The sequence below is a fragment of the Drosophila virilis genome, chromosome 2 (genome assembly GCF_030788295.1).
Source record: "Drosophila virilis strain 15010-1051.87 chromosome 2, Dvir_AGI_RSII-ME, whole genome shotgun sequence".
NCBI classification, from domain to species: Eukaryota; Metazoa; Arthropoda; class Insecta; order Diptera; family Drosophilidae; genus Drosophila; species Drosophila virilis.
The window spans coordinates 23,441,678-23,467,197 of NC_091544.1; the positions used below are offsets into that span (position 1 = coordinate 23,441,678).

The 25,520-nt window shown below is 36.1% G+C and overlaps 1 long non-coding RNA gene across 1 annotated transcript in view; it reads right to left on the reverse strand.

Moving 5' to 3' along the window:
- Positions 1 to 6,278: 6,278 nt before the first annotated feature.
- LOC116649847 (uncharacterized) overlaps positions 6,279 to 25,520 on the reverse strand; it is a 37,879-nt gene continuing 18,637 nt past the window's right edge. The window contains exons 3-4 of the long non-coding RNA XR_004302749.2: positions 6,570 to 6,812; positions 6,279 to 6,495 (exon numbers count right to left, since the gene is read on the reverse strand). This is a non-coding gene — a long non-coding RNA (uncharacterized lncRNA). The remainder of the gene's footprint in view (positions 6,496 to 6,569; positions 6,813 to 25,520) is intronic.

The window sequence follows — 25,520 nt, forward strand, 5'->3', positions numbered from 1 at the left end:
AAAATTTTTGATTTTCTTTTTTTTGATGCCAATCGAAGGACAGATTCTTACGAGTCAAAAATGGTATAAAATTGCAAAATCGGACATTATTTAACGGAAATATTACAAAAAATCATCAAAAAGATGGAATTTACGAACGAATCGGAATCGAAACTTCGACCCAAATCGACAAAATGGCAAGGGGTTTCATCACGTTTTTTTTCAAAATCGAGGTCGGGGTGGAAATCGAAACTTTTTCGATGATTATACCTTGAACCCATTAAAAATGGGTATAGGGGAATATTGTATTTGTGCAAAATGCAAATGTATGTAACAATCACAAGGAAGCATCTCCGACCCCATAAAGTGTATATATTCTTGATCAGCATCAATAGCCGAGTCGATCTAGCCATGTCCGTCTGTCTGTCCGTCCGTCTGTCCGTCCATATGTATGAACGCAAGGATCTCAGAACATATAAGAGCTATAGACTTGAAATTTATATGTAGGGGCTCCTAGTGCCTGTGCAGATCGAGTTTGTTTCCGATAATCGATAACTTATTCCGTTTCCAAGCAATCGATACAAATCGATATCGATTTCCTGTTTTTTTGGGCAATTTTGATAAATAATAAGAGCTAGAGTCACGAAATATGATATATTGCTTCTAAAATATAGTATATATATGCATTTGATGTTGGAAGAAGAAGGTTCAGGGTATCCCCTAGTCGGGAGCTCCCGACTAGAACCTCTTGTTAAATATTAAACAAGTAAGAGTGCTCTAGTGTGCCGTGCCCAACTAGTTTATACCCTGAACCTTCTTTTTCTCGTTTACCCTTACATTTATAAAAGTAATTTAAATAATAAATAGCTCCCTGTGACGGACTCGAACTCGCACAGAGGCACATGCGCACATATATTTATTGAATTCAAAAAGGGAACCCATATTAATGTATGTGTGTACAGGAATTTTCGGGAAGGTATTAACACACGTTTTATTGAATTTTATTTTTTCTGTGTTTTTTTTAAACATTGTGCTATATAATGTTCATATATTCGTATTAAATTTGTGGCTTTAATTGGTGGGTAGTTCTGATTGACTTATTTATTTAATTTATAGCTATGGGGTGCGATGAGGTGGAGTAGCTATAAAATAATAAATAGTTTATGTGTAAACACTGTTCTAAAAGCTATTTGTCAAACTAACTCTAGGTCTTATGAGATATGTTCAAAAAAACCGTATTTCGATATCAATATCATTCAAAATTGTAAGTCACTAACTCATACAAGTTGTAAAATCGCTAAGTTCATATAGACGGACCGACATAGCTAGATCGACTCGGCAAGTAGTTTCTAGTATATTATATACATCAAGTATCTTTTATTTTATAGTTATCGCCCACCCCCGCCACCACCCCTTGGCTATAAATCAAATCAAATGTACAAATATGATATAGCACAATAAGCCCTCTGCCCTCAGAAGAGCTCTGCGTCGATTCAGTTTCGAAGTAAGTTGCGCGAAAGAGTGTTGTATTTACTTTAGTACTTTTGCATGATATGCACGCTATGAATGAGTGACATAGTCCTTAGATGTTATTTCTAAATTGTGAAGATCAACTTGGAAATAATACTTTTGTTATCACATAGCGCACCTTCTACCATAACTTACTCATACTTTAGCAGACGCTAGTTAACTTTTCTTTTATTTTTGCGAATTTTTGTGAATTATGCATGCACGAGATCAAAATATGTATATGTAAATGTTTTATTATTCACCACAAAGTGGTTTATGGGTTTTAAAGGGCTGACCATGACCTACATATATGTATATCCCACATTTGTATGCACATATGTATGTTGTGTATTGAGGTAAACTCGGATAAAGTTGAGTATTTCTAAGGCCATGATAACATTCAAATTTTTTTTAAAATTTAATTACTTATGATATAAGTACATGAATATATAAAACAGCAAAGATTAATATATCATCAATTAAATCAAAAATTAAAAAAAATTTTGAAAAAGGTTTATGCTGTTTAGCTGCTGCCAGTTAAATAACAATAACTTAATTTAAAGAAATTATATAAGCATCAGTTATCGGATATTGTTTTTCTCCCAGACCAACAAACATTTGCAAATACAAATTTAGGATATATCAGAAGCGCACAAAACTAACAGAATTAGTTTCTTCGAAAAGCAAAAGACACTGCAGGGAAGAAAACATTTACCGATTTGCTTTGGACCGCTCAGCCCTCACAGAGCTGGAGCAGAGAGTATATTATATTTTTAGCTTTTTCGATCTTTGAATTGTGAGTCAAGCTGTATAGTAGCACTTTGTTGAATGGCTTTACTCATTTGTTAGTATTTACAATGTCTTTGATCTAGCCATGAATATATGAATGCGCGGATCTCACAGCCTCCAGGAGCTAGAGACTTGCACTTTTGAACGATATCGATATCGAAATACTTATGTTGAGCAATACTTCTAGGATTTATGAGCTGGCATCACCGGGATAGTATATAGCGATCCAGTATACTTGGCAAATACATAATAGAAAAAAGGTATATCCAACTGGGTTCACACATAATTATTTGTAGTACATCTACGGAAGCAATTTGTTCGCCGTTCTCGGAGAAATTGAGGTTTACTCAGATGAGTGATAGTCGATAGTATAATGTAAAAGTCAGATGGCCACTTACGTTCACTTGAGTAGAAACAGGGATATTTTTATAAGAAAAAAGACCATATTCCCATACAATGACTTTGTATATCATTATACTCTACTTAATCAAATACGTCTAAGAATCAAAGCTATAATGGTATAATAAATCAAGGACAAGCATTCCGATTTCTGCGTCCTAAAAGGGTCATTGTTACGGGGTAGCTTTTGTGTATTATTAGGAAAATTATTGCTCAATATAAGTACAATAAGGGGTGGATGCTGATTTGCTTTAGTAACGCACAAGTTCTACAATGGCTCCCATTGTTATTATTGCAGAAAATATGCTTTTAAAAATGATACACTTGACTGTAGCATAATTTTTCTCTGTTTCAATCAAGAGTTAATGAGCCGCAATAGGTCTAAACAATTTTGACTTGCTTGCATTCCCTTAAATAATTCAAAACCACAAATGTCACGTGTTCATTTTATTGTGGTTATTAGAGCATTACTTGCACATATGTATGTTAAATTATCAAAAGGGATTTTAGCACAATTATTTCATAAATAAGCAATAAAGTGTAAAGTGAAACGAGTAAAATAGAGTAGTCGCCTTCACCCCACTGTCTCTTGCATGTACCTAGTATAGTATATAGAAGTAGAAGATAAAGATTTTCAAGATTAGCTGCAAGGAGGCGAGCTTTTCCATTTTCAAGTTCTAAAACTGCGCGAAATATATATTTTCTGCTCTCAGGCTTTTATTGGCAACAAAAAATCATTGCATTGCTATAAAATATCAAAAACCTTCATACTTCTATATTTAGGACACGCGCCATAATAACTTTGGTGTCCGAGCTCCTCAATATGTTATCCGCAAAAGCCGTGCGATAAAAGGATATTAATAGTTTTTAATCCACCTGAGAGTTATAAGAAAAATACAAACAAAAACTGACGCCGTTGGTTATCGATGTAGATTCCACCTGAAAACTAAATTTAAAAGAAAAGCAACTTTTCTATATTTTAAGAATGAAGGGTAAGTTAGGATAGTAAGGATAGATACGTTACGTTAGTTACGAGTATCGCTATGCTTCTAATATATTGTTAAAATAGTTTAAGATGAAATGACTTTATCGTATGGATCATAAAGAATGATCAATCTTTATAAGAAACCTTTCGGATTTCGTGATTTATATGGAAAAATATACATTAATAAAAAGATCTCATGTTAGTCCGACCGTCGGACCATCTGTCCGAATATATGAACGCATCGATATCAGAACATACAAAAGCTAGAAAATTTGAAGTTTGGCCCTCCTAGTTGGTTTCTGATAATCGATAACTGCCCCGTTGCCAAGAAATCGCTATTAGTCGATATCGTAATCCTGATCGTTAAGCAAATCTCTTAGATTGTCTGGGCTAGAGTCACTAAATTTGTCATGTAGCTTCTAGAGTATTGTGCTCCAAAGAATTCTTATTATATGGCTTAGCTTATTTAGAGACATATAAGTTCTAGAAATTTGAAACTTCGAAACATATACACAAGTACATATATATATCTCGTCAGGTAAGGTATAAATATACACATCTTTGGGCATGATATAGCGAGATGATCCACAAGCTACTCTAAATATTTATCCGAATAAAAGAGTATTCGTTTTCGGGTTTCGCGTCGATTAAAAACGGGTAAGGACTGTACTACGTGTTTGTTAAAATATATGACAACGGCATAAGGAAGGATCTCCAAACCCACAAAGTATAACAATTCTTGATCAGGGCGGCGAGCCAAAACGATCTGTCAAAGTCCGCCTGTGTGTGCGTCTATACAGCCGGCTATAGACTTCAAAGTTGAAATATATATTATTTTATACCATACGCAGAACGAGTTTTTAATATCGATTGAGGTCGGCTTTGAGATATGGTTTGCTTATGTTTTTCTCGGCAGACAGGAAGGCATCACAATATTAAATGAGTTACTCGTGTTGATCAAACACATGTGCAGACAAGTATGCATATATATATATATATGTATATATATACTTATATACGTGTTTGATCAACATGAGTAGACAATGTTCCCTCAAGCCGCAATCCCCCATCGCTTTTATAAAATTATTTATTCATGTATATGTATTAGTATATACAATCAAATACACTCCCGTTTCTACCTACACGTTATAAAATACGGATGATTTCCAGCAATTAACAAATAAAAGAGAAACATCACTTCCATTTCTGGCGGTTGGCGTAGAAGCCGCTGCGTCAAGATCTTTCATCTTACCGCTAATATCCTATTCCAACTCGTTTTAATGGTTATGGATGAATTAATAGTGTGTATGCCAAAACAAATACAATTAAATAATGAAGCGTTAAAAACGGAATTAATTTTTGTGCGGCATGTTTCATCATTATTTATCCAAATTAGGTTCGAACGCCGACAAAACGATTTAAACAGAATTTTTACGTTCATATGTATGTATCCATGTGTACTAAGTATATCAAATACACACAAACATATGTTTAAGGTACAAAATATACGAAACAAGCTTAAAATAAATGAGAACGAATGCTTAGCTATTGAAACTCGTACCTTCTCTCTTATGCTTCTTAGAAAGGACGTATACCTGACCAGACTTGATTGTTTTCAAATGCGGTAATTTGTATATCTGATAGGGGTAAATAAAAAGAATACATTGGCTAAATATTGGGCCTGCTTAATCTTACAAGAATTTTATTACCCTAAGCCCACGCAGAACAGAGTATTTTTTTCAAATGATCGATTGATCCATCAAACCGATAGGCATTGATAAGGATATCCTGATTCTTAAGTATATTTCGGAGTTTATAATATCTGGAAAACCAAATTTGATGTGGAAGCTTTGCTATGGTATTTACAACCAGAATATTGAACTCTTTTGAAGAACAACAAAACGGAGAATAAGACTGAAGACATTTCCATTACGGATAAGACTAAGTATTGATACAAGAACTTAATTCTCGACCGATCGTTGCTACGTCAGCTATAAGATAAAGTGATCCAATAAGTAAGGAGCATAGACGCTAAGAAGTGGCGAGTTTGTTCTAAATATTTGGTAAATCAAAAATGTTGAGAATCTACTTTTCGATCGATTGTAACTATATGATATATTCGTCCGTTCCAGTCAGACAGACAGACGGATATGTCTAAATCAACCCATTCAACATTGTTAATAAGGGTATAAAAGTTTTGTGTAAATGTATGGAAAAGACAAATGGAAACATCTGCATGCGTATATGTATATTATTTGATAGCATAATCGATCCAGCCGAAGGTATGGACGTATCTATCTCAGAGCTAGAGCTTTTTTTCCTATTTAATTTATTATTATTGATTTGGAAAACAAATAACATTTGCTGATGGAGCTAAGCCAGAGACCTTTAGCTTGTTATTCCGTCGCTCAGTCACAATTATAAAACTGTGTTGGTTTTTCGTACTGCTCAACTTTGACTTAATGCTTTCTAGTTCACATAGCCCTTTGGATTGATTAGTGAGTCAAAATGTTTCATATATAGAGTATAACCATGTATACAAAGTATCTTCGAGTCGGCAGATCATGCTCACTAGTCTTATTTTCGTTTAAATTATAAAATATGTATTTGTTGAAAAAGAAAAAAATAATTATAACTTATAAGATAGTTTGTTTATGGTACGTTTCGTTTAAAGCGTTGAAAATGTTCTTTGCGGTGCGATGGTGTAGATGAACATACATAATTGGATCGAGGCAGTAATTACATATTTCGGCTGGCTTGAAAAGAAAAGGCAAACGAAAGGTGAAGTCTTCCCCTTTCCCTACATCAACAAATTGGGCGGTGCATAAGCAAAGCTGAAAACAAAGTAAAATAAAGAAAGAAATAATGCTAAAACTGAAACTAAAGCCCGAAGATTAAATTCTCTTACCAGCTTAACACCCTTTTAACGCCAACAACTAATTTTTTTTTTGTTATTATATCTTCAAAATGGGAGCAAGCATAGAAAGGGCATTTAAGAGCCAGATTAATATCCATAGGGACATTGCACATTTCTACTGAGTGGCGATTTAATGTCCTTCATTGTAAAGGTATTTGGTTAATATATCTGGCCATCGCTCTCCTCTGCTTAAGTCCAGCCGTGCAAATTATTCTCGTTATGTATTGGGTTCACCTATAAAAGTCATTTATTGTGGTGATATTATTCATTGTATATTATATTGCTTCTAAATCCATAGAATATTTTGTTCTTTCATCAACTAGTTGTTTAATTTTTAAACTTTTTAATAATGGATAAGAACAAAAATGTGCACAACAATCCTGCTTAAAATTCTTCAGAAATAATTAAATGAAACAGAATTTCAGATAAGAAATATGTTGCTAAACTTTAAAAACATAAATTTCAATAAGCTTTATGCCTATACAAATCAAGCTGAGTTTTAGAAACTTCAATCCTAGCTAATTACATTTTTTCTATTTCTATCTGTTTCTTAAGGGAAATACACTCTTTTTTAGAAAAGAAAGTGCCTAACACTTTTTTTATCTATTAATATTTTTTAAAGGTCATTATTGTTGTAATAAGAACTGAGGGTCATGAGTCAAAGTTAATTAACTCCATGATTCGGTGTACGATATATATTGGTATTGAAGAAAAAGGGTAAGTAAAGGTGTCATATTAAAGATCTATTGGGCCGCTTAGTTTTTTATTTTGATCTGAAGAATAAGCATCTCTTTCATTCCAACCGTTATTATAATTTAAATCACATTTAAACATTATTGGTGATGGTTGGTACAATTACTTGTCCTTTTTATCATACGCAAACACATAGTTTGAAAGTGTGAGACAGACATGAGGCCATGTCTTTATCGATTTGGCGGTTGATACTGACCAAGAATAAAAGATTTTTGTGAAAATGAGTTTATTGTTTTTTTTTTTAAGGCAAAATCTACCGCTTCTGGCTGGAAACGCGGGTCAAAAGTTTAATTGCCGCCGCTTAATTTTTTAGTTTCAAATTCTCACCGGAAGACTAGCAGGGGGGAATCCGTTGGCTTCAATATTTGGTCATTTATTTGATGGACTTTAAACATATTTTAAAATTAAAAAAGACGGAGATCAAAATAGTACATCTATATTTAAATGTTCCAAGGAACTATGTGGATAAGTAATATATATTAATTTAAGCACGAAACTTGCCACGGGCAAAGCTTGATTAACTGCTTAGTGATCAACGTATGCATTGAATTCAAAGAATTTTCGCTAAAGTATGTGTCAGATGTGGTTTTGGGAAATTTTACCTAAACTACTACAAAATATATATATAAATATATTCTTTATCAGTGTCAACTGAATCGATATAGCTAAGTCATGTCATGTCAAGTCCATCTTAAACTCGTCGTCTATTTTAGTAATGAAAATTGATTTAAAGGTCATCAATTAATGCTGCAAAAGTTCAAATCAACGGTTTCCTCTTATAAGTCTTGTAATGAGAAACTTGAAGCCGATTAAACTTTTGACCCGCATTTTCCATTCAGGAGCGGTTGATTTTACGAACAAAATAATTAAGTTCTCCCAAAGAAACAAAATGATTGCAAATTTTTCTAAAATCTCTGAAATTGTTCTTGTGCAGGGCTTCGAAAATGACTTTCAAGGCGATCAAACGAAATTTAAAATTTAAAAGCGGGGGAATTAATTAATTTTCCCAAAGATCTTTTAAAATGATGATAGGCTAAACAAAAATGCAAAGATTAACGGCAAAACCTTAAGTTTCTTACTTTTATTGTTAATTGTTTAAGTTTTTGTGCTCATGCCCTGAAGAATATTGCCGAGGCGCTACCGTATTATATCGTAGAAATATTTATTAACATTTGTTCTTCATTATGGATTACAGTAAGTATTTGAAAAGGAAAAATGAGTTGTATTCTACTTTGTGGAAATGAAACATACATATGTATATATCTTAAATTTCAAGAGTCGAGAACCTTGTGTACATACAATGAAACAAACAGACGGGTATGGCTAAATCGAATCAAGCTATTAATTTTAATCCTTTATATATATCTCTATTGTTGAATCTTGTTATCCTAATCGACTAGTTAAAGAGCAAGGAAGCTGATTCTTATTGTAGTTATCTTGTGATGGAGTTGCAGACTTAACAATTCCACCTTCAAATGTAAAAAAACGCGAAAAGCGTTTGTATAAAACTTTTTGTTTACCATCGGCCTATAACTCATTTTCAAAGATCTCAAATTTATTTTATCCGTCTTTTCGTACGTATAAATAAACGAGTCGAATTCGGAACCTAAATAGCCAAAGACTTAAAACTTCAAAGTAGATACCACAAGTATGTTTCCAGTAATAGGTAACTTGCCACGTTTCTAAGCAATCAATAAGACCTGACATCTTAATCCTGTTTTTTAAAAAACCTCCTAGGAACTGAAGTCACCAAATTTGACGTGAAGCTTCCAAACTATTATATACAAATCAAGTATGTATTATTTTGTAGCTAACGCCTACACTCCCTCCCCCATAGCTATAAATAAATATAAAAAATTCAATTGGAACTACCTGAAAAAACTACCCAATTTTAACGCAATTGTCTTTTTAAAAATATTTAAATATTATAGCGCACCACAAGATCTATTGTTGATTAAGTAAGAGGCTCTTGTCGGAAGCTCCCGACTAGGAGATACTCTGAATCCTCTTCTACCAACACCAAATGCAGCTCGCTCTACACGCTCATTTGCTTTAGCAGTAAAATATTAAATTAAAAAAAAAAAAGTAGTTCCCTCGATGTTACAAACTCGCAATAGACTATACTACAAGCCGCAGCCCCTAGTCGATAGCCAAATCGACAAATAATCGCAACCATTTTTGTTTACAATATTTCTACACTTGCGGGTGGTATTTCCAAAATCGACGAATTGAGCTTTGAAAAATAAATAAAATAAGTTTAAATTCTACTTGATGAAATTCAAAATTTTCCGCTTGCTAGTCTGGCGATAAGTCGCTTATTCTCGCGACGCCAGAATAAGAAAAGATCACTAATTAGTCAATTAGCCAGGATAAACTATTTTATATATACGGATGATAGAAGGTAACATATTAATGTCTGCAACTGCACACAATTATCCAAAAAAGGCATAATGGGAAATTACGATATCCAAAGGTTTCGATGTTTTATGTATTCTTATAAAATTACATTGCGCTTATCATCGAAGAGCCCTTAAGAACCAAATCATAAGCACATCTTAGAACACAAAAGTATACATATTTAAAACCAAAGGGTATAAACAACACTTTTAAGCTCTTTATATACATCGTGTTTCTTCATATATGTATGCGCATCTACCAGGTAAAGCAACCGCCACACTGTCTCGCAAGTCAAAAGCGGTATTTTTAAATTGGTAGTCATTTCTCGGTTCGCAGAAAGAAGCTAAAGTCATTATGGCTTCCATCGAAGCGATTTCACTGTCCGCCGTCTGTTTGTTAGCCCGATGCCCGAACACTTCTCTTCTTATACATACGATATACACACATTTACATACCATAAAAGACTGGATGCCGCAACTTGTGGATGTTCAAATCGCAAAATACGCAATGTGTTCCGCCTTCCTCATACACAAGGATACACCACCACCTTTAATTTGATTTCGATTCAATGAAAAGTGAAATACGAAAACATAATAACCTGGACTATCCTGAGGTTTATATCATTAACACCGCTAGCATATTAGTAAGCGAGCTTAATATTATGGTTGGGGGCACTTGGGACTGTTGTTAAAATGTTGAAAAGGTAACGTTTGTATATGGTGTTTGCTTAAGAGGCGAGTTGACGATTATTCTTCTCACCTCGTCGAAAATTTAACGCTCAAAAGACTGCAGAAAAGGCTACACGCTTTGACTATATTTTAATGAAATAAAATCTACTAATCATTTATTTTTGGGGGCTAACTTGGCAAATTTTTTTTATCATACAGATACTAAAAGGCTCTAGTCGGAAGCTCCCGACCTTCCTAGTCTCTTCCTACACTCTTCTTCCAACACCAAATGCTTTAGTAGTAAGAAACATAAATTAAAACAAACAACAAAAATGGTTTCTTCGGTGGGGTTCGAACTTGCAACAGAACACAGTACCTGCCGCCACTCCTATTCAACAGCAACACCAACAATTGAGTCCTAATGAGAAAAAAACGAAATTAAATAGCAGCACAAAAAGACAATGTGTGTGTACATGTATACAGAAATTCTTGCAATTTGCGCATGCCGCCAGCCAAATCACGTTTTCTTTAATAACTTCTGTGTGTTTCTTAACCAATCTTGATGAAATTTTCTATATCAGATCTTATTGTACTATAGAAACTTTGTACATTTGTTCAAAAGTCAATTGCAATTAAATTGCTATATTTAGGATTCTAGAAGCTATCAAGTTTGGTGTGTCTAGCTCTTATTAATTATCAAAATAGCTCAAAAAATAGGTTAACGATATTCACTCTAATCGATTACTTGGAAACGGGGCAAGTTATCGATAATCCGAAACAAACTTGTTCTGCGTAGGCACTAGGAGGAACTATAGGAACTTATAGGTTCTGAGTTCCTTGCGTTTATACAGACAGACGGACATGGCTAGATCGACTCGGCTATTGATGTAGATCAAGAATATATATACTTTATGGAGTCGCAGATGCTTCCTTCTGCCTGTTACATACATTTGGATTTTGCACAAATACAATATACCCTTATACCCATTTTTAATGGGTTCAGGGTATAATCATCGAAAAAGTTTCGATTTTCGCACCGACCTCTTTTTTGAAAAAAAAAAACTTGATGATTTGGAAGGTCATATCTCCGCGGAGTTATGTCGTTTTGGAATATAATATCTCCGCGCGGAGCTATTACCCGAGATACGAAAAAAGTTTCGATTTTCGCAACAACCTCGATTTTGCAAAAAAAAAAAACGTGATGTAACCTCTTGCCATTTTGTCGATTTGGGTCAAAATTTTGGATTTCCTTTTTTGATGTCAATTGATAGAACTGATCCTTACGAGTCAAAAATGGTATGAAATTGCAAAAAACAACATTATTTGACGGAAATATACCAAAAAAATCATCAAAAAAGTTGAATTTACGAACGAATCGGTTTTTTGTCAACAACATTTTTCAACCCATTGATGATTAATTTGTTTGAATGCCAATTTATGGTAGGGAACCGTACGCATTCAAAAAGGTATAACATTTTAAGATCAGACAGTATTTACCCGAGATATTACAAAAATAGCATCGAAAAAGTTTCCATTTTCGCACCGACCTCGATTTTGAAAAAAAAAGTGATGTAACCCCTTGGAATTTTGTCGATTTGTGTCAAAATTTTGGATTTCCTTTTCTTGATGCCAATCCATAGAACTGTTCCTTACGAGTCAAAAATTGTATGAAATTCCAAAATCGGACATTATTTGACGGAAACATTCCAAAAAATCATCAAAAAGGTTCAATTTACGCACGAATCGGTTTTTTGTCAACAACATTTTTCAACCCATCGATGATTAATTTGTCTTAATGCCAATTTATGGTAGGGAACCGTACGCATTCAAAAAGGTATAACATTTAAAAATCAGACATTATTTACCCGAGATATTGAAAAAAAATCATCGAATAACTTTCGATTTTCGCACCGACCTTTATTTTGAAGAAGGATATGTCGTTTTGAAACGTCATATCTCCGCGCGGAGCTATTACCCGAGATATTAAAAGAAAAGCATCGAAAAAGTTTCGATTTTCGCACCGACCTCTTTTTTGAAAAAAAAACTTGATGATTTAGAAGGCCATATCTCCGCGGAGCTATGTCGTTTTGGAACATAATATCTCCGCGCGGAGCTATTACCCGAGATATTAAAAAAAAAAAAAAAAAGCATCGAAAAAGTTTCGATTTTCTCACCGACCTTTATTTTGAAGATGGATATGTCGTTTTGAAACGTCATATCTCCGGGCGAAGCTATTACCCGAGATATTAAAAGAAAGCATCGAAAAAGTTTCGATTTTCGCACCGACCTCTATTTTGAAAAAAAAGAACTTGATGATTTTGAAGGTCATATCTCCGCGGAGTTATGTCGTTTTGAAACGTCATATCTCCGCGCGGAGCTATTACCCGAGATAGTAAAAAAAAATCATCGAAAATGATTCCATTTTCGCACCGACCTCGATTTTGAAAAAAACCCCTTGTAACCCCTTGCCATTTTGTCGATTTGGTTCAAAATTTTGGATGTCGTTTTCTCGATGTTAATCGATAGAACTGATCCTTACGAGTCAAAAATGGTATGAAATTGCAAGATCTGACATTATTTGATGAAAATATACCAAAAAATCATCAAAAAGGTTGAATTTACGAACGAATCGGCCTTTTGTCAACAACACTTTTCAACCCATCGATGATTAATTTGTTTAAATGCCAATTTATGGTAGGGATGCGTACGCATTTAAAAAGGTATAACATTTTAAAATCAGACATTATTTACCCGAGATATTAAAAAAAAATCATCGAAAAAGTTTCGAAGTTTCAGTTTTCGCACCGACCTCTATTTTGAAATTAAAAAACTTGATGATTTGGAAGGTCATATCTCCGCGGAGTTATGTGGGTTTGAACCGTCATATCTCCGCTCGGAGCCATTACCCGAGATATTAAAAGAAAAGCATCGAAAAAGTTTCGATTTCCGCACCGACCTTTATTTTGAAGAAGGATATGTCGTTTCGAAACGTCATATCTCCTCGAGGAGCTATTACCCGAGATATTAAAAGAAAAGCATCGAAAAAGTTTCGATTATCGCAGCGACCTCCATTTTGAAAAAAAAACTTGATGATTTGGAAGGTCACATCTCCGCGGAGTTATGTCGTTTTGAAACGTCATATCTCCGCGCGGAGCTATTACCCGAGATATTAAAAAAAAGCATCGAAAAAGTTTCGATTTTCGCACCGACCTTTATTTTGAAGAAGGATATGTCGTTTTGAAACGTCATATCTCCGTGCGGAGCTATTACCCGAGATATTAAAAGAAAAGCATCGAAAAAGTTTCGATTTTCGTACCGACCTCTATTTTGAAAAAAAAAACTTGATGATTTGGAAGGTCATATCTCCGCGGAGTTATGTCGTTTTGAAACGTCATATCTCCGCGCGGAGCTTTTACCCGAGATATTAAAAGAAAAGCATCGAAAAAGTTTCGATTTTCGCACCGACCTCTATTTTGAAAAAAAAACTTGATGATTTGGAAGGTCATATCTCCGCGGAGTTATGTCGTTTTGAAACGTCATATCTCCGCGCGGAGCTATTAAAAGAAAAGCATCGAAAAAGTTTCGATTTTCGCACCGACCACTAGTTTTGAAAAAAAAAACTTGTTGATTTGGAAGTTCATATCTCCGCGGAGTTATGTCGTTTTGAAACGTCATATCTCCGCGCGGAGCTATTACCCGAGATATTAAAAAAAAGCATCGAAAAAGTTTCGATTTTCGCACCGACCTTTATTTTGAAGAAGGATATGTCGTTTTGAAACGTCATATCTCCGCGCGGAGCTATTAAAAGAAAAGCATCGAAAAAGTTTCGATTTTCGCACCGACCACTAGTTTTGAAAAAAAAAACTTGATGATTTGGAAGGTCATATCTCCGCGGAGTTATGTCGTTTTGAAACGTCATATCTCCGCGCGGAGCTATTACCCGAGATATTAAAAAAAAAAGCGTCGAAAAAGTTTCGATTTTCGCACAGACATTTATTTTGAAGAAGGGTATGTCGTTTTGAAACGTCATATCTCCTCGCGGAGCTATTACCCGAGATATTAAAAGAAAAGCATTGAAAAAGTTTCGATTATCGCACCGACCTCTATTTTGAAAAAAAAAACTTGTTGATTTGGAAGTTCATATATCCGCGGAGTTATGTCGTTTTGAAACGTCATATCTCCGTGCGGAGCTATTACCCGAGATATTAAAAGAAAAGCATCGAAAGAGTTTCGATTTTCGTACCGACCTCTATTTTGAAAAAAAAAAATCTTGATGATTTGGAAGTTCATATCTCCGCGGAGTTATGTCGTTTTGAAACGTCATATCTCCGCGCGGAGCTATTACCCGAGATATTAAAAAAAAGCATCGAAAAAGTTTCGATTTTCGCACCGACCTTTATTTTGAAGAAGGATATGTCGTTTTGAAACGTCATATCTCCGCGCGGAGCTATTAAAAGAAAAGCATCGAAAAAGTTTCGATTTTCGCACCGACCACTAGTTTTGAAAAAAAAAACTTGATGATTTGGAAGGTCATATCTCCGCGGAGTTATGTCGTTTTGAAACGTCATATCTCCGCGCGGAGCTATTACCCGAGATATTAAAAAAAAAAAGCGTCGAAAAAGTTTCGATTTTCGCACAGACCTTTATTTTGAAGAAGGGTATGTCGTTTTGAAACGTCATATCTCCTCGCGGAGCTATTACCCGAGATATTAAAAGAAAAGCATTGAAAAAGTTTCGATTATCGCACCGACCTCTATTTTGAAAAAAAAAACTTGTTGATTTGGAAGTTCATATCTCCGCGGAGTTATGTCGTTTTATAACGTCATATCTCCGCGCGGAGCTATTACCCGAGATATTAAAAAAAAGCATCGAAAAAGTTTCGATTTTCGCACCGACCTTTATTTTGAAGAAGGATATGTCGTTTTGAAACGTCATATCTCCTCGCGGAGCTATTACCCGAGATACTAAAAGAAAATCATCGAAAAAGTTTCGATTATCGCACCGACCTCCATTTTGAAAAAAAAAAAACTTGATGATTTGGAAGGTCATATCCCCGCGGAGTTATGTCGTTTTGAAACGTCATATCTCCGCGCGGAGCTATTACCCGAGATATTATAAAAATGCATCGAAAAAGTTTCGATTTTCGCACCGACCTTTATTTTGAAGAAGGGTATGTCGTTTTGAAACGTCATATCTCCTCGCGGAGCTTTTACCCGAGATATTAAAAGAAAAGCATCGAAAAAGTTTCGATTTTCGCACCGACCTCTATTTTGAAAAAAAAAAACTTGATGATTTGGAAGGTCATATCTCCGCGGAGTTATGTCGTTTTGAAACGTCACATCTCCGCGCGGAGCTATTAAAAGAAAAGCATCGAAAAAGTTTCGATTTTCGCACCGACCACTAGTTTTGAAAAAAAAACTTGTTGATTTGGAAGTTCATATCTCCGCGGAGTTATGTCGTTTTGAAACGTCATATCTCCGCGCGGAGCTATTACCCGAGATATTAAAAAAAAGCATCGAAAAAGTTTCGATTTTCGCACCGACCTTTATTTTGAAGAAGGATATGTCGTTTTGAAACGTCATATCTCCGCGCGGAGCTATTAAAAGAAAAGCATCGAAAAAGTTTCGATTTTCGCACCGACCACTAGTTTTGAAAAAAAAAACTTGATGATTTGGAAGGTCATATCTCCGCGGAGTTATGTCGTTTTGAAACGTCATATCTCCTCGCGGAGCTATTACCCGAGATATTAAAAGAAAAGCATCGAAAAAGTTTCGATTATCGCAGCGACCTCCATTTTGAAAAAAAAAACTTGATGATTTGGAAGGTCATATCTCCGCGGAGTTATGTCGTTTTGAAACGTCATATCTCCGCGCGGAGCTATTACCCGAGATATTAAAAAAAAGCATCGAAAAAGTTTCGATTTTCGCACCGACCTTTATTTTGAAGAAGGATATGTCGTTTTGAAACGTCATATCTCCGCGCGGAGCTATTAAAAGAAAAGCATCGAAAAAGTTTCGATTTTCGCACCGACCACTAGTTTTGAAAAAAAAACTTGTTGATTTGGAAGTTCATATCTCCGCGGAGTTATGTCGTTTTGAAACGTCATATCTCCGCGCGGAGCTATTACCCGAGATATTAAAAAAAAGCATCGAAAAAGTTTCGATTTTCGCACCGACCTTTATTTTGAAGAAGGATATGTCGTTTTGAAACGTCATATCTCCGCGCGGAGCTATTAAAAGAAAAGCATCGAAAAAGTTTCGATTTTCGCACCGACCACTAGTTTTGAAAAAAAAAACTTGATGATTTGGAAGGTCATATCTCCGCGGAGTTATGTCGTTTTGAAACGTCATATCTCCTCGCGGAGCTATTACCCGAGATATTAAAAGAAAAGCATCGAAAAAGTTTCGATTATCGCAGCGACCTCCATTTTGAAAAAAAAAACTTGATGATTTGGAAGGTCATATCTCCGCGGAGTTATGTCGTTTTGAAACGTCATATCTCCGCGCGGAGCTATTACCCGAGATATTAAAAAAAAAAAGCGTCGAAAAAGTTTCGATTTTCGCACCGACCTTTATTTTGAAGAAGGGTATGTCGTTTTGAAACGTCATATCTCCTCGCGGAGCTATTACCCGAGATATTAAAAGAAAAGCATCGAAAAAGTTTCGATTATCGCACCGACCTCCATTTTGAAAAAAAAAAAACTTGATGATTTGGAAGGTCATATCTCCGCGGAGTTATGTCGTTTTGAAACGTCACATCTCCGCGCGGAGCTATTGAAAAGAAAAGCATCGAAAAAGTTTCGATTTTCGCGCCGACCACTATTTTTGAAAAAAAAAAACTTGTTGATTTGGAAGTTCATATCTCCGCGGAGTTATGTCGTTTTGAAACGTCATATCTCCGCTCGGAGCTATTACCCGTGATATTAAAAGAAAAGCATCGAAAAAGTTTCGATTTTCGCACCGACCACTATTTTTGAAAAAAAAAACTTGATGATTTGGAAGTTCATATCTCCGCGGAGTTATGTCGTTTTGAAACGTCATATCTCCTCGCGGAGCTATTACCCGAGATACTAAAAGAAAAGCATCGAAAAAGTTTCGATTATCGCGCCGACCTCCATTTTGAAAAAAAAAAAAACTTGATGATTTGGAAGGTCATATCTCCGCGGAGTTATGTCGTTTTGAAACGTCATATCTCCTCGCGGAGCTATTACCCGAGATATTAAAAGAAAAGCATCGAAAAAGTTTCGATTATCGCAGCGACCTCCATTTTGAAAAAAAAAAAACTTGATGATTTGGAAGGTCATATCTCCGCGGAGTTATGTCGTTTTGAAACGTCACATCTCCGCGCGGTGCTATTGAAAAGAAAAGCATCGAAAAAGTTTCGATTTTCGCACCGACCACTATTTTTGAAAAAAAAAAAAAACTTGTTGATTTGGAAGTTCATATCTCCGCGGAGTTATGTCGTTTTGAAACGTCATATCTCCGCGCGGAGCTTTTACCCGAGATATTAAAAGAAAAGCATCGAAAAAGTTTCGATTATCGCACCGACCTCTATTTTGAAAAAAAAAAACTTGATGATTTGGAAGGTCATATCTCCGCGGAGTTATGTCGTTTTGAAACGTCATATCTCCGCGCGGAGCTATTTCCCGAGATATTAAAAAAAGCATCGAAAAAGTTTCGATTTTCGCACCGACCTTTATTTTGAAGAAGGATATGTCGTTTTGAAACGTCATATCTCCTCGCGGAGCTATTACCCGAGATATTAAAAGAAAAGCATCGAAAAAGTTTCGATTATCGCACCGACCTCCATTTTGAAAAAAAAAAACTTGATATTTGGAAGTTCATATCTCCGCGGAGCTATGTCGTTTTGGAACGTCATATCTCCGCGCGGAGCTATTAAAAGAAAAGCATCGAAAAAGTTTCGATTTTCGCACCGACCACTATTTTTGAAAAAAAAAAACTTGATGATTTGAAGTTCATATCTCCGCGGAGTTATGTCGTTTTGAAACGTCATATCGCCGCGCGGAGCTATTACCCGAGATATTAAAAAAATGCATCAAAAAAGTTTCGATTTTCGCACCGACCTTTATTTTGAAGAAGGATATGTCGTTTTGAAACGTCATATCTCCGCGCGGAGCTATTACCCGAGATACTAAAAGAAAAACATCGAAAAAGTTTCGATTTTCGCACCGACCTCTATTTTGAAAAAAAAAACTTGATGATTTGGAAGGTCATATCTCCGCGGAGTTATGTCGTTTTGAAACATCATATCTCCGCGCGGAGCTTTTACCCGAGATATTAAAAGAAAAGCATCGAAAAAGTTTCGATTTTCGCACCGACCACTATTTTTGAAAAAAAAAAAAAAACTTGATGATTTGGAAGCTCATATCTCCGCGGAGTTATGTCGTTTTGAAACGTCATATCTCCGCACGGAGCTATTACCCGAGATATTAAAAGAAAAGCATCGAAAAAGTTTCGATTTTCGCACCGACCTCTATTTTTGAAAAAAAAAAAAAACTTGATGATTTGGAAGGTCATATCTCCGCGGAGTTATGTCGTTTTGAAACGTCATATCTCCTCGCGGAGCTATTACCCGAGATATTAAAAGAAAAGCATTGAAAAAGTTTCGATTATCGCACCGACCTCTATTTTGAAAAAAAAAACTTGATGATTTGGAAGGTCATATCTCCTCGCGGAGCTATTACTCGAAATATTAAAAGAAAAGCATCGAAAAAGTTTCGATTTTCGCACCGACCTTTTTTTTGAAGAAGGATATGTCGTTTTGAAACGTCATATCTCCGCGCGGAGCTATTAAAAGAAAAGCATCGAAAAAGTTTCGATTTTCGCACCGACCTCTATTTTGAAAAAAAATACTTGATGATTTGGAAGGTCATATCTCCGCGGAGTTATGTCGTTTTGAAACGTCATATCTCCGCGCGGAGCTATTACCCGAGATATTAAAAGAAAAGCATCGAAAAAGTTTCGATTTTCGCACCGACCTCTATTTTGAAAAAAATACTTGATGATTTGGAAGCTCATATCTCCGCGGAGTTATGTCGTTTTGAAACGTCATATCTCCGCGCGGAGCTATTACCCGAGATATTAAAAAAATGCATCGAAAAAGTTTCGATTATCGCGCCGGCCTCCATTTTGAAAAAAAAAAAACTTGATGATTTGGAAGGTCATATCTCCGCGGAGTTATGTCGTTTTGAAACGTCATATCTCCGCGCGGAGCTATTACCCGAGATATTAAAAGAAAAGCATCGAAAAAGTTTCGATTATCGCACCGACCTCCATTTTGAAAAAAAAACCTTGATATTTGGAAGGTCATATCTCCGCGGAGTTATGTCGTTTTGAAACGCCATATCACCGCGCGGAGCTATTACCCGAGATATTAAAAAAAAAGCGTCGAAAAAGTTTCGATTTTCGCACCGACCTTTATTTTGAAGAAGGATATGTCGTTTTGAAACGTCATATCTCCTCGCGGAGCTATTACCCGAGATATTAAAAGAAAAGCATTGAAAAAGTTTCGATTATCGCACCGACCTCTATTTTGAAAAAAAAAACTTGATGATTTGGAAGGTCATATCTCCGCGGAGTTATGTCGTTTTGAAACGTCATATCTCCGAGCGGAGCTAATACCCGAGATATTAAAAAAAAAAAGCATCGAAAAAGTTTCGATTATCGCACCGACCTCCATTTTGAAAAAAAAAACTTGATGATTTGGAAGGTCATATCTCCGCGGAGTTATGTCGTTTTGAAACGTCATATCTCCGCGCGGAGCTATTAAAAGAAAAGCATCGAAAAAGTTTCGATTTTCGCACCGACCTTTATTTTGAAGAAGGATATGTCGTTTTGAAACGTCATATCTCCGCGCGGAGCTATTTCCCGAGATATTAAAAGAAAAGCATCGAAAAAGTTTCGATGATCGCACCGACCTCCATTTTGAAAAAAAAAACTTGATGATTTGGAAGGTCATATCTCCGCGGAGTTATGTCGTTTTGAAACGTCATATCTCCGCGCGGAGCTATTAAAAGAAAAGCATCGAAAAAGTTTCGATTTTCGCACCGACCACTATTTTTGAAAAAAAAAAAAATTGTTGATTTGGAAGTTCATATCTCCGCGGAGTTATGTCGTTTTGAAACGTCATATCTCCGCGCGGAGCTATTACCCGAGCTATTAAAAAAAAAAAGCATGGAAAAAGTTTCGATTTTCGCACCGACCTTTATTTTGAAGAAGGGTATGTCGTTTTGAAACGTCATATCTCCTCGCGGAGCTATTACCCGAGATATTAAAAGAAAAGCATCGAAAAAGTTTCGATTATCGCACCGACCTCCATTTTGAAAAAAAAAAACTTGATATTTGGAAGGTCATATCTCCGCGGAGCTATGTCGTTTTGAAACGTCATATCTCCGCGCGGAGCTATTAAAAGAAAAGCATCGAAAAAGTTTCGATTTTCGCAACGACCACTATTTTTGAAAAAAAAAAAACTTGATGATTTGGAAGTTCATATCTCCGCGGAGTTATGTCGTTTTGAAACGTCATATCTCCGCGCGGAGCTATTACCCGAGATATTAAAAAAATGCATCAAAAAAGTTTCGATTTTCGCACCGACCTTTATTTTGAAGAAGGATATGTCGTTTTGAAACGTCATATCTCCGCGCGGAGCTATTACCCGAGATATTAAAAGAAAAGCATCGAAAAAGTTTCGATTTTCGCACCGACCTCTATTTTGAAAAAAAAATACTTGATGATTTGGAAGGTCATATCTCCGCGGAGTTATGTCGTTTTGAAACGTCATATCTCCGCGCGGAGCTATTACCCGAGATATTAAAAAAAAACATCGAAAAAGTTTCGATTTTCGCACCGACCTCTATTTTGAAAAAAAAAACTTGATGATTTGGAAGGTCATATCTCCGCGGAGTTATGTCGTTTTGAAACGTCATATCTCCGCGCGGAGCTATTAAAAGAAAAGCATCGAAAAAGTTTCGATTTTCGCACCGACCACTATTTTTGAAAAAAAAAACTTGATGATTTGGAAGTTCATATCTCCGCGGAGTTATGTCGTTTTGAAACGTCATATCTCCGCGCGGAGCTATTACACGAGATATTAAAAAAATGCATCGAAAAAACTTCGATTTTCGCACCGACCTTTACTTTGAACAAGTATATGTCGTTTTGAAACGTCATATCTCCGCGCGGAGCTATTACCCGAGATATTAAAAGAAAAGCATCGAAAAAGTTTCGATTTTCGCACCGACCACTATTTTTGAAAAAAAAAAAACTTGATGATTTGGAAGTTCATATCTCCGCGGAGTTATGTCGTTTTGAAACGTCATATCTCCGCGCGGAGCTATTACCCGAGCTATTAAAAAAAAAAGCATGGAAAAAGTTTCGATTTTCGCACCGACCTTTATTTTGAAGAAGGGTATGTCGTTTTGAAACGTCATATCTCCTCGCGGAGCTATTACCCGAGATATTAAAAGAAAAGCATCGAAAAAGTTTCGATTTTCGCACCGACCTCTATTTTGAAAAAAAAAAAAACTTGATTTGGAAGGTCATATCTCCGCGGAGTTATGTCGTTTTGAAACGTCATATCTCCGCGCGGAGCTATTTCCCGAGATATTAAAAAAAGCATCGAAAAAGTTTCGATTTTCGCACCGACCACTATTTTTGAAAAAAAAAAACTTGATGATTTGGAAGTTCATATCTCCGCGGAGTTATGTCGTTTTGAAACGTCATATCTCCTCGCGGAGCTATTACCCGAGATATTAAAAGAAAAGCATCGAAAAAGTTTCGATTATCGCAGCGACCTCCATTTTGAAAAAGAAAAAACTTGATGATTTGGAAGGTCATATCTCCGCGGAGTTATGTCGTTTTGAAACGTCATATCTCCGCGCGGAGCTATTACCCGAGATATTAAAAAAAAAAAGCGTCGAAAAAGTTTCGATTTTCGCACCGACCTTTATTTTGAAGAAGGATATGTCGTTTTGAAACGTCATATCTCCTCGCGGAGCTATTACCCGAGATATTAAAAGAAAAGCATCGAAAAAGTTTCGATTATCGCACCGACCTCCATTTTGAAAAAAAAAAACTTGATGATTTGGAAGGTCATATCTCCGCGGAGTTATGTCGTTTTGAAACGTCACATCTCCGCGCGGTGCTATTGAAAAGAAAAGCATCGAAAAAGTTTCGATTTTCGCACCGACCACTATTTTTGAAAAAAAAAAAACTTGTTGATTTGGAAGTTCATATCTCCGCGGAGTTATGTCGTTTTGAAACGTCATATCTCCGCGCGCAGCTTTTACCCGAGATATTAAAAAGCATCGAAAAAGTTTCGATTATCGCACCGACCTCTATTTTGAAAAAAAAAAACTTGATGATTTGGAAGGTCATATCTCCGCGGAGTTATGTCGTTTTGAAACGTCATATCTCCGCGCGGAGCTATTTCCCGAGATATTAAAAAAAGCATCGAAAAAGTTTCGATTTTCGCACCGACCTTTATTTTGAAGAAGGATATGTCGTTTTGAAACGTCATATCTCCTCGCGGAGCTATTACCCGAGATATTAAAAGAAAAGCATCGAAAAAGTTTCGATTTTCGCACCGACCACTATTTTTGAAAAAAAAAAAAACTTGTTGATTTGGAAGTTCATATCTCCGCGGAGTTATGTCGTTTTGAAACGTCATATCTCCGCGCGGAGCTATTACCCGAGATATTAAAAGAAAAGCATCGAAAAAGTTTCGATTATCGCAGCGACCTCCATTTTGAAAAAGAAAAAACTTGATGATTTGGAAGGTCATATCTCCGCGGAGTTATGTCGTTTTGAAACGTCATATCTCCGCGCGGAGCTATTACCCGAGATATTAAAAAAAAAAAGCGTCGAAAAAGTTTCGATTTTCGCACCGACCTTTATTTTGAAGAAGGATATGTCGTTTTGAAACGTCATATCTCCTCGCGGAGCTATTACCCGAGATATTAAAAGAAAAGCATCGAAAAAGTTTCGATTATCGCACCGACCTCCATTTTGAAAAAAAAAAACTTGATGATTTGGAAGGTCATATCTCCGCGGAGTTATGTCGTTTTGAAACGTCACATCTCCGCGCGGTGCTATTGAAAAGAAAAGCATCGAAAAAGTTTCGATTTTCGCACCGACCACTATTTTTGAAAAAAAAAAAACTTGTTGATTTGGAAGTTCATATCTCCGCGGAGTTATGTCGTTTTGAAACGTCATATCTCCGCGCGCAGCTTTTACCCGAGATATTAAAAAGCATCGAAAAAGTTTCGATTATCGCACCGACCTCTATTTTGAAAAAAAAAAACTTGATGATTTGGAAGGTCATATCTCCGCGGAGTTATGTCGTTTTGAAACGTCATATCTCCGCGCGGAGCTATTTCCCGAGATATTAAAAAAAGCATCGAAAAAGTTTCGATTTTCGCACCGACCTTTATTTTGAAGAAGGATATGTCGTTTTGAAACGTCATATCTCCTCGCGGAGCTATTACCCGAGATATTAAAAGAAAAGCATCGAAAAAGTTTCGATTTTCGCACCGACCACTATTTTTGAAAAAAAAAAAAACTTGTTGATTTGGAAGTTCATATCTCCGCGGAGTTATGTCGTTTTGAAACGTCATATCTCCGCGCGCAGCTTTTACCCGAGATATTAAAAAGCATCGAAAAAGTTTCGATTATCGCACCGACCTCCATTTTGAAAAAAAAAAACTTGATATTTGGAAGGTCATATCTCCGCGGAGCTATGTCGTTTTGGAACGTCATATCTCCGCGCGGAGCTATTAAAAGAAAAGCATCGAAAAAGTTTCGATTTTCGCACCGACCACTATTTTTGAAAAAAAAAAACTTGATGATTTGAAGTTCATATCTCCGCGGAGTTATGTCGTTTTGAAACGTCATATCGCCGCGCGGAGCTATTACCCAAGATATTAAAAAAATGCATCAAAAAAGTTTCGATTTTCGCACCGACCTTTATTTTGAAGAAGGATATGTCGTTTTGAAACGTCATATCTCCGCGCGGAGCTATTACCCGAGATACTAAAAGAAAAACATCGAAAAAGTTTCGATTTTCGCACCGACCTCTATTTTGAAAAAAAAAACTTGATGATTTGGAAGGTCATATCTCCGCGGAGTTATGTCGTTTTGAAACGTCATATCTCCGCGCGGAGCTTTTACCCGAGATATTAAAAGAAAAGCATCGAGAAAGTTTCGATTTTCGCACCGACCTCTATTTTTGAAAAAAAAAAAAAACTTGATGATTTGGAAGGTCATATCTCCGCGGAGTTATGTCGTTTTGAAACGTCATATCTCCTCGCGGAGCTATTACCCGAGATATTAAAAGAAAAGCATTGAAAAAGTTTCGATTATCGCACCGACCTCTATTTTGAAAAAAAAAACTTGATGATTTGGAAGGTCATATCTCCTCGCGGAGCTATTACCCGAAATATTAAAAGAAAAGCATCGAAAAAGTTTCGATTTTCGCACCGACCTTTTTTTTGAAGAAGGATATGTCGTTTTGAAACGTCATATCTCCGCGCGGAGCTATTAAAAGAAAAGCATCGAAAAAGTTTCGATTTTCGCACCGACCTCTATTTTGAAAAAAAATACTTGATGATTTGGAAGGTCATATCTCCGCGGAGTTATGTCGTTTTGAAACGTCATATCTCCGCGCGGAGCTATTACCCGAGATATTAAAAGAAAAGCATCGAAAAAGTTTCGATTTTCGCACCGACCTCTATTTTGAAAAAAATACTTGATGATTTGGAAGGTCATATCTCCGCGGAGTTATGTCGTTTTGAAACGTCATATCTCCGCGCGGAGCTATTACCCGAGATATTAAAAAAATGCATCGAAAAAGTTTCGATTATCGCGCCGGCCTCCATTTTGAAAAAAAAAAAACTTGATGATTTGGAAGGTCATATCTCCGCGGAGTTATGTCGTTTTGAAACGTCATATCTCCGCGCGGAGCTATTACCCGAGATATTAAAAGAAAAGCATCGAAAAAGTTTCGATTATCGCACCGACCTCCATTTTGAAAAAAAAACCTTGATATTTGGAAGGTCATATCTCCGCGGAGTTATGTCGTTTTGAAACGCCATATCTCCGCGCGGAGC